Here is a 13,166-nt window from a genome sequence, read left to right on the forward strand (position 1 = left end):
GGCGTTGAAGGGGTGGTGTTCACTAGCTATGACGTTGCTTTAGCCACTTTCCACATGAAAATAAAAAGACAAGACAGTCCAATGGTTAGTGATTAATGGCACAGGAAACCCTAATTTCACTCATCTTAGATACAATTTGAATGAAGCAGAAATCAGGTTAACTCCACTTTGCTGAATAAATTCATTTTGCAAAGAGTATAAAAAAGTAGACAGACATCGAATGATTTCACTCGTTTGCAGAATATAAATACCAAAAAAAAAAAAACACAAAACCCCAAAACCAATTACATGCAAACAAAAGAAATAAAAAGAATAACTATAAGAAAGAAAAAATCAAAATCAACAAACAACTATGAACCAGAGACACACTATGGGGGGTGGGGGCAGGGAAAAGAGGGATTGGGTTCAAAATAAGGGGGTTGCAATTGTATGGGGAATATAAAAATAAAATTCAAAAAAATTTCAACTTGGGGAAAAAGGAAAATAATGGTTACTACAGGGATAAGAGAAAGGGTGGAGGAGATGGGACACAGAGGCAGATGGGGTGTGGGCATGGGTGGTTTGGGGGAGGCAATAAAAAATGTTCAATAAATGTTTAGTGAATGAAGAAAAAAGTATAAAAAGGTTTGTGCTTAAGGCTGCATTTAACATGCTAACGCACAAGCCGATCATCCTGGGAACATGGCTGACCCGCCCCTTCATTGTTAGTTTCCCTATCTGTGATCATGGTCACGATAATAATCACCGTTCCTGTCAGTTTAGGAAAATGAGACAAGACGGTTTTTCTGGCACAAAGCCTGGTCCAGAGTAAGCGCTAAGCAAAGGTAAGTTTTTTCTTCCTGTTCTGGAAGAATCTATTAAATACAAGCCATTTGCACTGATCAGCAATGATTATTATCCATTCTTTAAAGTAAATTTTTTATTACTGTTATTTTAATAAAACTTATTTTTATAATTGTGCAAATAATGAAAGGGAGACCTTATGTAATAGAGTCTACATTTCAAATACTTCCCTATTTCTCACATGTTCTTGCAACACAGGGGTAGTAATAACTTGGGCTTCAAAGAAAATTCACAGGGAGCCTCAGGGATGCCTGAGCCCTGGAAATCTTCTGCAAAATTGTGTTTGAATAGAGGCAGATTTTTCCAGATGATCCGTCTACCACGGCTGTAACCTTATGTGGTTTGTCTTTACTATAATCCAGCATTCTGATTATATTCAAAATTTAAACTCCCTGCCTACCTTGATGATGATAAGATTAAGGAGGTGGGATTGGAGTGGGGTGTGGGGATAAAAAAAGAACATACTAGTTAAACAAGAGAAAAGCCTGGCACAGACCAATAAAAGCAGGGTGAACACAAGTCCCTTTACCCGTGGGGCTTTGAAAAACAAGACACAGTCAGCACCCAGCTGCAGCTGACCCCACAAGCAGGTAGGTGAATGGAATGGTTTGGACAAGAATATTCAACGTATTGTCTTTTGTTAGATGAATTTGCTAGTGACTCAATTTGCTGTTTTTTGTTTTTTTTTTCCTAGCCCCCATCGTGTGCCCAGAGCTTGGAGTAAACAGAGTGTGATGCCAAAGGAATGAAAAAGTCAAGTGCCTTCACACTCCAGGTTGTGAGGGTTAGCACATGCGCATACCTGGCATCTAGGTCGTCTTCCCTGTTACCTGGTCGTCTCAGCTCATCACCAGCAGCCAGCCAGGCTTCAATCCATTTCCCAGGGCAGGACCAGACTCATAGTGCTCTCAGCTTGTCCCTGTTTCCCAGTTCAGCAGCACCAGAGCCACACTCAAGTTGCTATGCCCTGTCCTCTGCACACCCTGTGTTACCAGAATTGTTCTGAATTTGAGGTAGCGAGGACTTCCCCCAGTACCTTTCTGCAGCAAGTGAGATGAATGGATCGTATCACACCATCTCAGCCATTCTTTCTTTTTTTCTGGTCTTAGTGGTGAATCATGAAGAAATATTTAGTGAAAATTAATGTCTCCATTGCAAATATCAAAATTTGGAGAGTGAGGAAACCTCTCTGTCTGTGTACCCCAAGTGCTTCAGGAGGAGGCGCTGGTTTTCTGGAAATGTTCAGATCCCTTGGTCTTGCCCTCCCTCCCTCCACAGCCACGAATGGCATCTTTACCCCAAAGGAAGGTGCCCAGTGCCTTTCTTCCCTGGCCCCTTATGGGTGACTTGGGTGCCTTTATCTAGCCTGGGGTCCTCAGAGCTTCTTCAGGTGTTCCCACCTGCTTCCTCTTCCCAGGGTCAGGAACCTTCTGACTGTTGTCATGGTGAGCTGCTCACATCAATACAACTTTTTTTCTTCTTAGAAGAGGACACGGTCAATTTCCCCATGGGCATGGAGGTCAGCTTTTCAAAGGCCACAGAAACTTTCCCCTCATCTGGTGGGATTTTAGCAAGTAGCAGTTTTTTCTACTTCTGCAGTGAAGGCCTTGGCTCCTTTGTTGTTAGGGTACCCGACAGACCCCAAGACTCCATTTCACCCCTCACCACAAGGTCTCCTCTGGGGTGTCTTGCAACAGGCAGGTTTTCAAAATTAAAAATTATGAGCTATCAAAGATGAGCGCCTCAGACTTATGTCATGGATAATGCAATGTGACTTCAATCAAAATCAATAAATAAGGTAACTAGAGAGTTATCGAGATTATAATTAATTTTAAAAAGGGAAGTAGTGGAATCACTCATTCCAAAGGAGATTTGGAATCAGAAAAAGAATTCCTGAGACAGTTTGAAGCAGAACACACTTAAGTGTGGGAGATGGTCGTATCTTTACCTACTCAGACTGTCCTTCTAAGTCCCAGAAACATCACAGAGGAACTGGACAGAAGGAAATGGAGCAGTCACTGTCACTCACCCAGTTCAAATTCCTTTTTTTTTTTTAAAAGAAAAAGAAAAAGATATATTCATTTATGCATTCAAGAGCTGGGTGTGGGGGTGAGAGGATTCACCAGAGACAGAGCGGGGAACAGAACAGGCAGACTGACTGAAGTACATGGCTGAGGGGAGCAGCGGATGAGTCAGGAGGGGTCTGCCATGCCGTGTGGGTAGTTCCCTGGTCAGGGCTTGAACTCGTGCTACAATTGTTGCAGACAGCTTCATAGGTTGTGTCCTAACCCCTTGCACCACCAGAAAGGCCCCCAGTTCAAATTCTTAATCACAGACAGCAAAATGTGATTCTGGACCCTCAGATCATTCCATGAATCCACTGGAAATGCATGAACACAGGGTACAGTAGGATGGGAGGACCAGCCTGAAAAGGGAGGACCCCCTGAAAAGGAAAATAAGCAAGGAGGATGAAGTCAGCTGAGAAGGAGAGCATGCATGAGCTGTTTATGGACCACACAATTCCAGAGCACTAACACTAGACTTGTGCAGTGCACAGCCTGTACCACCATCCATGGCAATCCTGAGTATGGCTTTTGGGATCCCCTTCACATGAAGCACACCCCAGAACAACAGTGTCTTCCCTGCCTCCTGTGTTCTATGCACTTTACAAACTTCAGCTCATTCATCCTCTCTAAAGCCCCCTGAACACCAGAAGAGTCACTGGGAGCTTTGTTGAAATGCATTCAAGGCTTTGCTCCCCAGAGTTCAAGCTAACGAAAGGATCCTGGGTGGTAGTCTGGGATGCTCCATTTTTACAGTTGATTCCCATGTGGGTGGCACAGAAAATACACTTGGAGAAACACTGCCTTGCACCCTGGATTTTATTATTGCCATTTTGTAGATGGGGAACATTTCACTTACCCAAGATCACAGAGCTGGCAATTGGCAAAGAGAGGGTTTGAATGCAAAACTTCCTGGCTCCAAAACGTGGGCACTTTTCACAATACTCCCGACAGCTCTTTGTACCCACGTCCAAAACTTCAGTTCCCAAAGGACCCATATGTTTCTTTAAACTGATCTTATTAAAAATAAAACTCAGGGCCTCCCCGGTGGTGCTGAGGGTTGAGTGCAGCGCTGTGAGGCTGTCCTGGCCGGCTGGTGAGAATCCCACATGGAGCGCAGACCTCTCCTGTCGTGCCCGCTGCTCCCCTCAGCAGTGTACTTCGGTTCTTCTGCCTGTTCTGCTCCCCGCAGAATCCTCTCACCCTCCGTGCCTCTGGCCTGTACCCCAGCTCTTGTACAAAAATAAATAAAATCTTTTAAAATAAATAAATAAATAAAAATAAAACTTAGATTTACTTGAAAAGAAAAAAATTAGTTTATTGTTTCTGGAAATAGAAGGCCAGAGTCACTTGAGACTTGCTACAGATGGTCAGTCATTATAAAAGTGACATTGCAGCTGCCTGCGACAGAGCTGGGGACCACACCTGGATGGTGGGAGCTTTGTCTGTCTCGAAAGGACAGGACTGAAGCAGACCTGCCCCCCACTGTTTCGCCCCTCCCCAACAACACCCATACAAATTTGACATTAATCTAGCATACATAAGGTTTTGTGATCTGAGTTCAAGCACGGATTCAGAGGCAAGGCTCTCTCTCCCCTGCCCCCCACCTCCACCAGGGGACATTTCCACGCCGTTTGATTCATGTGAATGTCTTCCTGGGCTGAGGCTCCCCTTTACTAAAGAGAAAAAAAAGGGTTAAGAACTTCTGTTAGAAATGAACATTTCCAATCTTGTTTTTCTCTTTAACTTGCAATTGACTCTCCTCTTATCTAATCCCTTTTTTTTTAAGATTTATTTATTTATGCATATAAGAGCTGGGGTACAGGCCAGAGGTGCAGGGGGTGGCGGTGTGACAGGATTCACCAGAGACAGAGTGGGGAGCAGAACAGGCAGATTGACTGATATACACTGCTGAGGGGAGCAGCAGGCAAGACAGGAGAGGTCTGCTGTGCCATGTGGGTTGCTCCCTGCCCGGAATTGAACTTGTGCTGCAGTGATTGGCCACAGCTTGATAGCACTGTCTTTAACCCCTGAGCCACCAGGGAGGCCCTCCTCTTGTCTAATCTTGCAGCATCACCCCCATGTGTGCTCCAGAGGGCTTCACCCCTCCCATCCAGGCTGGAGGAAGGGTAGAGGGCATGCATGTTCTGGCCCCAAAGGGAGGTCTGTGCTGGGAATGGATGGTGACCCAGAAAGTCACTCCCCCCACACGTCTACTATGTGCAGTCTGCACCTTTGATCCGGCTGCTGTGCTAAATTGGAGCATTTCTCTCTAGCTTTTTTCCTTCTTAAAAAATAATAAATGGAGCAATAAGTAAATGGATGGCAGATGGCGAAAGCCAGGTTCTCACTGCTAGAAGGGGGGCCAGGGAGGAGGCCAGAATGACCCATGGCTATTGGCTTCGAGTTGGAGCCTCTGAGTGAGACTCTAGTCTGAGACTCAGCATGAATTTATCTTTAGTTTAATCTAGGCACAGACAGGTATAAATGCGCAAGTCAATATATACACATTTGCTTGTTCTATCAGCTAAGAAGTCCTGGAAGCAATGAGACCCCAGTAATAACAAGCACATCTAGTCCCCAGATCTTGGTTTCCAATGGAATTCTCTAGTAGAAGAAACCGGTAGTCTTCAAAGAAATAAGTAATTCTAGGATAGGGGTAGGAAATACATGCGACGGCCTGGAGTATCAAGCAGTCAGAAAGTAAGGAAATGTTTTTTTTTAAAAAAAAAAAAAAAAGGAAGAAAACAGAGAGAAACCTAAAAGCAACAAAACACAATAATGGGATATGTCAAAGGGACCCAGGAGCCAACTGAAGGAGCTCCCACTCGCCAAGATGAAACAAGTCAAGCAAAACAAAATAATGAGGTGGTATTGGATTACAACCCCAAAGATGAAATAAATACATGAGTCCATACTGATATAAATAATGATCAAGGAAGTAAACAAATTGGGGGTTGGGTGGGGTAGAGAAATCTCCCATGCAGAACAATCCCAAATAATTTATGGAGATACTCTGCCCTGGAGGGAAAGGAGATCTCCCCACTCTTTTGGCAAGGTGACGCGTAAAGAGAACCGAGCGGAAAGAGCAGAAAGAAAGGTAACTATGGTGGAGAAACCTGATAAATCCAACCTCCGTCAGATGATCAAGGTCAACACCAGCAGTAGGAAGTCGTCATGACAGTGTGCATCCTTCGTGATGTGGTAAGAAGAGGATTTTACCTCCATGGCCTCCTTCCATAACTTAGCACCCTAGTGTAATCATGAGGAAAACACCAGCCAACTTCAACCGAGAGGACATCCTAAAACACCCCAATAATACCGTGGGGGTCATCAAACACAAGGCCAGTCTGAGAAGTTGTCCCAGTGACATCTAAATATGATGGGAGATCCTAGCTGTGACCCTGGAATAAGAAATAGTAGGGGAAAGCTGAGGTAATTGAAAGAAGGTATGGACTGTGGTTAACAATGAGAATGTATCAAGGTTGGTGCATTAATTGTGACAAATGTACCACACTAATGTGAGTTGTTAAAAATAGGGGACTGTGCCTCCCCGGTGGCGCATTGGTTGAGCGCTGGGCTGCGAAGCTGCCGGTTTGATCCCCTGCTGCAGGCGAGGGTCCCACATGGCGTGCAGACCTCTCCTGCCGCCCGCTGATCCCCTCAACAGTATACTTTGTCAGTCTGCCTGTTCTGCTCCCCGCTCTGGCTCTAGTGAATTCTCTCACCCTCCCGCGCTTCTGACTGTACCCAGTGCTTGTATAAATAAATAAATAAATAAATTTTTAAAAAAGAAATAAAAATAGGGGACACTGGGCTTGGGAGACATGCGGACTCCCTTGTACTCTTTGCAATAACTCTGCAAATCAAAAACTGTCCCAAAATAAAAGGTTGATTTTCAAAAAAGACAAATAGAAATTATAAAATAATTCAAGCATATAGAAAAAAAATTTAAGACATAGCTCTACCTGTCCCTTAGGTTTAACAGACAACACTTGGCCCCGTTTGTTTTTGTCTGATGTGTGGCTTATCATTTCACAAATATTTCACATTTATGCTACATATGAATGCTTTCTTTAACCATATATGTCGTTCTTTTTTAATAGTTACGTAAACAGTAGGGTGTGCTTATATAACTTTTGCAAATTGCCCCTTCATAATATATTGTTAAATTTATCTTTGTTGATTAATCTAGATCTAGTTCATTCATTTTAACATCTGAATTGTATTCGATTGTATGAATAATGCAACATTATTACTAGACAACATTGTTACTAGATTTTGTGTGTGTGTTTATTTCTATTGAAAACAATGTTACAATTAACATTCTTAGAGGTGTCAAGAGTATTTAGGTAGACATTTTATGAGTGGAATTGATGGTTGTCTGGGGAGGGGCCTCTTTATCCTTATGAATACTACCAAGTTGATCTCCAAAGTTGATGGTATATTAGTTCATCTCCCCAGTAACAGTGAATGAGAATTTAATGCCCCAGTCATTTTGTGAAAAAAATTGCTATTATCCACTGCCGTTCTGGTTTCTTCTGTGAATTGCTTGCTTGTAACTACAGCTGACACCTTGAACAATGGGAGTGGGGACGAAGCACTTATCCCAAAGGTTGACTTACAGGCGGTACTTTTTATTCCACAACCAGGAACAATTCTAGCTAGTTGGTTAAATTCTTGAATTTGGGATCTGTGTCTAGAAGAAAAATCTGCACATAAATGGAGCTATGTTGTTCAAAGGTCAGTTGTATCCCTATTTTTATACTGGGTTGCTTCTAAATTCCGTGTGGAATACATACCTAATTTGTTATGAAGGCAACACAAGATTCTCTGATATCTTAAGCCTGCAGTGATTTGAGGGACTCAGAGGGCCTCACCTCAATATTTCCGGCCCATGGTAGGAAGAGTAACACAAGAGAAACTGGCATACTATAAATTGGCACCTCCCCACCCTCACCCCAAGACTACTGTCAAACATTTTACCAGTGCACTGCTATCTTAATCTCCACCTGGCTCTCACCTGCTTCAAACTTTTCCCACAATATGATCCGTTTGAAAGCAGTCCCTGACCCCCTAACTTGACTTTTTCAGCCTATTGGAACTGGGTCTTGGACCTCTTTCAGAAGCAATTGCATCAGAGACTCCATCTTATCAGATAAATTCAATATCCCATTGCACTAATACACCTTCAACATTGAAACTGATCTCTATTCATCTAAAGCAAAATTAAGCTTCTTCGGGGACTCTCTGACTCAGTAATCCAAGCACAGAAGTAGAATTGAAATGTCTGGTTATCCTGGAATTGGAAGGAATCTCAAATGTCACCCTGTCATCCTCTCAGTCAGTCCTACACTTCCTTGGACAATCTCCCCAGTGGGTGTGGACAAGACATCACCAGGATAGAGGAGCACCTTGATGCAGGGTACTCTCTCCCACACAAGGCAGTGCTGCAAGCAGAGACTGCAAGATAATGCTTGTTACTGGTTTCTAGTGAAAAAGAAGAAACATTCCTTCAAAGAACTGCAAACTGTTTTCCTTGCTTTCTCTCTAACTGTGCCCAATGGCACTACCTATGTCAGGTCCAAAGATCACTTTGGGGGGGGGGTGGTCATATAAGACCGATAGTCATATAAGACTTCTCTTAATGTCTGTGTGTCTTAATCATTCCTGATGGGCTGTCGGGATCTGTTCTATCCTATTTTTGCCCCTGTGTCAGTGTCAGTTCTCTGGTTGATCAATGGCTCTCCAATGACAGATGTTAACAACCTGATTCTCCAGATGTGGTCTCAGTCTGCTGAATTGCAGACATCTGTATAACTTCAAGATCTTACTTATGTGTAGCCTGTCCATGGGGCCAGAAACAGAGTTTGCTACTGATAAGGAGCCTGGCATATGGATGTTGCTTTAAAAACATATTTACTGAAAAAAAGCACAAACAAACTCTATAGAACAAGGTTCCATTAACACTTAATTTCCCAAAAAGAACATTTCACAGGAATATTCTCGATGATCAGTTGCCGGATTCTTCCTTCTGTGGGTCACCTGTGGCTGCTTTCCCTGCTGTGCTGGTGTTTCTGCTTGTCTGTCCCTATCATGTTCTCAGAGGACTATATATGGGAATTTAGAACTTCCCCAAAATGCATTCTGCTCTAAGAAACCCTAATGTGTGAAAAACCCTCATTAATAAAGCAAATTAGGAAGTAATCATTCTCTGAGCCTGGATTCTCTTGCCTATGCATTGATTTATAGACCATTAATTACTTGACAGAGAAAGCAAGGGTGTGAGATGTGCAGCTCAAGTATGAGATACCAGAGGAAGACATAATGGCATTGTAAGGGAGAAAGGTCTACTCCACCTTGGTCACTTTACCAAGGAGAGAACAGAGAGGTGAAGCAATGTGCACACACTCACACAGCTTGGCAGAGGGAGGTAGGGCAGGACAGAGGAGCTGTCCTGACATGCTGCTGCTAAGACAATCTTCAAGCAGATGGCATCAATCCGAGGGAACTGAAGTTTTGATATAACTCCTCTTTTGAGGTACTTTAAATGATGCCTTTCAAAAAGAAAGAAGTATCTTTTGTGCTCTGCAGTGCAGGGATCCTTACTATTGAGATGCTTGAAAGTTAATTACCCAGAGTGAAGAAAGGACACCACCTCAGCATTAACCACTACAAATGACAAGTGAAAAAAAGATGGAGCCATTACAGGTTCCTGGTGTATGTTATTTTCCCAGCAGATGAGGAGGTGAATGTACCATCCTCAGGTGGGATATGGACTAGGGCCAGCCTGAGGGTGCTGGTGCAGCCTTCCCAGAGCCTGTCACTCCTGGTCTGCACTCGGGTATTCCAGAAACTTCTGTTAGTGATGTTTCACCTGAACACGGTTCTCGAAGTAGTAGTCCTAAGCAGATGTCCCAGTTGTCTCTGTCCAATGCTTTATACACGCTCTGTCGTGATTGCTTTCAAAATATTATGGCAAAATGCAGCCATTAAAACACGGTGAGCCAGTTATCTGTGCAAATCTAAAATAGGAAATCTTCTTAAGCTGAGTATAAGCAGACCTCAAGGAGATTGGGACTCACATTGCTAAAGCTGTGGGGGTGGGGTGGGGAGAGAGGGATGGAGGTGATTGGAGATCCTTTGTGTCTTTCCTGCCCCTGGATCACGGCGTGGAGACCCATTGGTGGCTTCCACAGCTAAAGCCCTATGCAGGGGACCTTCAGCAGATGCATCTCTGAATCTGTATTTATCTGTAGAAACATCTGTGAGCTTGGAGGTTGGAGTTGAGCATCTCCACTAACTCATATAATAGCAAAAATGGCAAGCATTGTGCTAACCTTTTTTAGAACAGCTGCACAATTTCTAAATTACATAATGCACTCTTGAAAACTTTGAAAATTCAGATGTAATTACACACAATGAAGTGTACCCATCTTAAGTGTGCAGTTCCCAGTGTTTTTGATTGATGCATACATGGCCATAGCCAATACCCCAATCAAGACAGAGCTTTGGCATCACTCTAGAAATTTCTGTGTTTCTTCCTAGTCATCCACACCTCTCCTTCCCTCTCTCCAAGGGCAACCATAATTCTGATTTCTAGTTCATAGATCAGTTTTACCTGCTCTTAAACGTCTATGAATGAACTTGAGACCGAATGTACTCTTCAGTGCCTGGCTTAGGTATTATGTTTTTCAGGCTCATCCATCCATACTTTTGCAAGCATCAATAGTTCTTTTTTTATTGTCAGGCAGTGTTGCAATGAGTGTGTATATCATCATTTGTTGATCCCTCCTCCTTTAGATGTACATTTGAATTGTTTCCTTTTCCTTTTCTTTTTTCCCCCTTTTTTTTTCTTGCTATCAGGCATAAAGCAACTCCCCACATCCTCATACAGGTCTTTTTGTGGACATATTTTCATTTCCTTTGGCTAAATAGCTAGGGATAAAGTGGCAGGATCATAAATTAGGTGTATGCTTAACAATATACTAAACTGCAGTTCATGTCCTGCCCTCTGAACTAGTGAGCCCGATTGCCCATGGAGTGAAATCTTTTCCATGTTTGTTTTTGCTGATTAATTTTTGTCTTCAGTTGCATCCAAAGGACACGGGTACACATTCTTCTGAAATGTGTTTGGGGCTTGATTAATTCATATCCTTTGAGTGGGTCTTTCATATTTTGGAGTCACTTACACAGCTTGGAATCTGGAAGAATCATTGGAAAACTGGAATCATCTCTTTTATGGGTCTCCCCTATTTCTTTTCTTTGCTAATATTTTTCACATACAAAAAACAGATAGCATATGTGTTAGTTGCAAAGCATAATTATAACATGGAAGTCTGTAAATCCACCTCCCGATCCAAGAATGAACATATTTTCGAGAACACTGCCGGTGTCCCAGCCTTTGCCATCCGCTCCTAGAGCTAACCGGGATCCCGAATCTTGTTTTCCTTATAAGTCCTCTGGTTAAAATAAAAGCAAAGCAAAACAAAATAAAAATATTTTAATTCTCTTCCTTCAAAAAATTTTGTCACATATTTTTTTGTTTTCCTTGCTTATAAGAGGTTATCAAAATGGTGCCATATCTTGTGTAAACTTGCATTTTTTTTTTTTTGCTTAATGCTGTTCCAAAGATCTGCCTGTGTTATGTGTAGCTGTTTATTCAATTTTACTCTTGAAACACATTCCTTTCTGAGAATATATCGCAACATATTGTATTATTTTTAATATGTGTCAATTGTCATTTGTGTTGTTCTTCCTATTTTCACTTTGTGTATGTTACATTTTGGGGGTGTCTCAAGCATAGCTTGAGAAAAAAACTGTTTTGTTTTGTTTTTAAACTGCTTTTAAAAGCAGTTTCTGCTCCCAAAGAAGGGAAGTTTATAAGATACCAGGGGAAATTGTACAAAACAAAGTGTGATGCCTTGCCTGTGGTTGTAAAGCAAAGACTCCTATTAACATTTTATTACGTGATTCAATTTCCAAGATTGAAACAAGTTTGACTTTGTTCTGCAGAATGTAATAATTCAAGAAAATAAAATTCAGCTTTGTCTGTGTGAACAACTTAGATCTGAAAGGCAACCTAAATTTTGATTCTTTCCCCCATAAATATTAAGCTATATAATAAAATCGAACTTCAATTTATCTTAATGGTTTGCACTTTAGGAACACAAACATTTAAAAAAGATCTACAAATGAAATTTGGCTGTCCCACCTTCTATAATCTAAATCCTTGTGTGCTTTTTCTCTTTTTTCTTTATGTTTCCTTATGTTTTCAGTGACAACTGACTGGCATTTTTATTACTAACGCTAAAAATATATTGTGTAGTTGCAAAGATTTTATATTAGCTTAGCCTTTAAAAAATCTGCTCTGAACTTCTGTCTTAATTTATAAGAATGTGTCAAAAATTTCTAGATACTAAACAATATATATACTATTGACATTCCTTTACATTTCATGGCAAAATGGAACTGTTGGCAGCAAGTTTCTATTGCAGGCAACTCTAAATATTTCTGAAGAAATATTTTAAAAGTGAGTAGACTGAATTTTAATTATTCACATGTAGTGCCTAGTTTTTAAATGACAGATGCTAAATGTGAGTTTCTTTTTAAAACTTCCAACATATTCCTTCCTTTGTTAATGTTCAGGAACACCTAAAACTGGAATATTTTATTTAAAATTCAACTGAATTTCAGTTAAACCAAACAATCCCATAGGAACGACTCTTAGTGAAGGGGGAAAAAAAAAAAAAAAGAGAGAGCGATTGCTTTCCCTTCTATACAACTGACTGACTCACGGAATGGAGCTAAAAATTTCCAAGGGGAAAATAATCTAGGGAATAAATATAGGGGAGGAAAGTCTAGCTTTCCATTATGATAGCGTTGGACTTGTTTTCAGCTTGTAATTTAAAATGTATTTACGAGAGATGGGCTGTGTAATGTAACGTGGAAATCGTTCTACAATTACAGAGCGAAAAAGAAACCTGCCTTTCCTTCAGAACAGATTCCCTGTTACCAGACAGCCTGCTTGTTTACGAGACAAATATTTCGGCTCCACCTAGACATCCACAACTCTTTTATTAGCCATCTTCTTATTTATTATTGACATCAATTAGCCTGAGTCATGAAAACCGAACCACATGAAAGGCGACACGTGGTCCAATCACTATTTTTAAAAGTCTACGCATTTCAAACTCCTCTCCGGCCACTGCTGGGGTGTTCCCTCTCCGGGGGACCTGGTCTCCGCAGCTTTTATTCACT

This window comes from Talpa europaea (assembly GCF_964194135.1).
Source record: "Talpa europaea genome assembly, chromosome: 14".
Classification (NCBI taxonomy): Eukaryota; Metazoa; Chordata; class Mammalia; order Eulipotyphla; family Talpidae; genus Talpa; species Talpa europaea.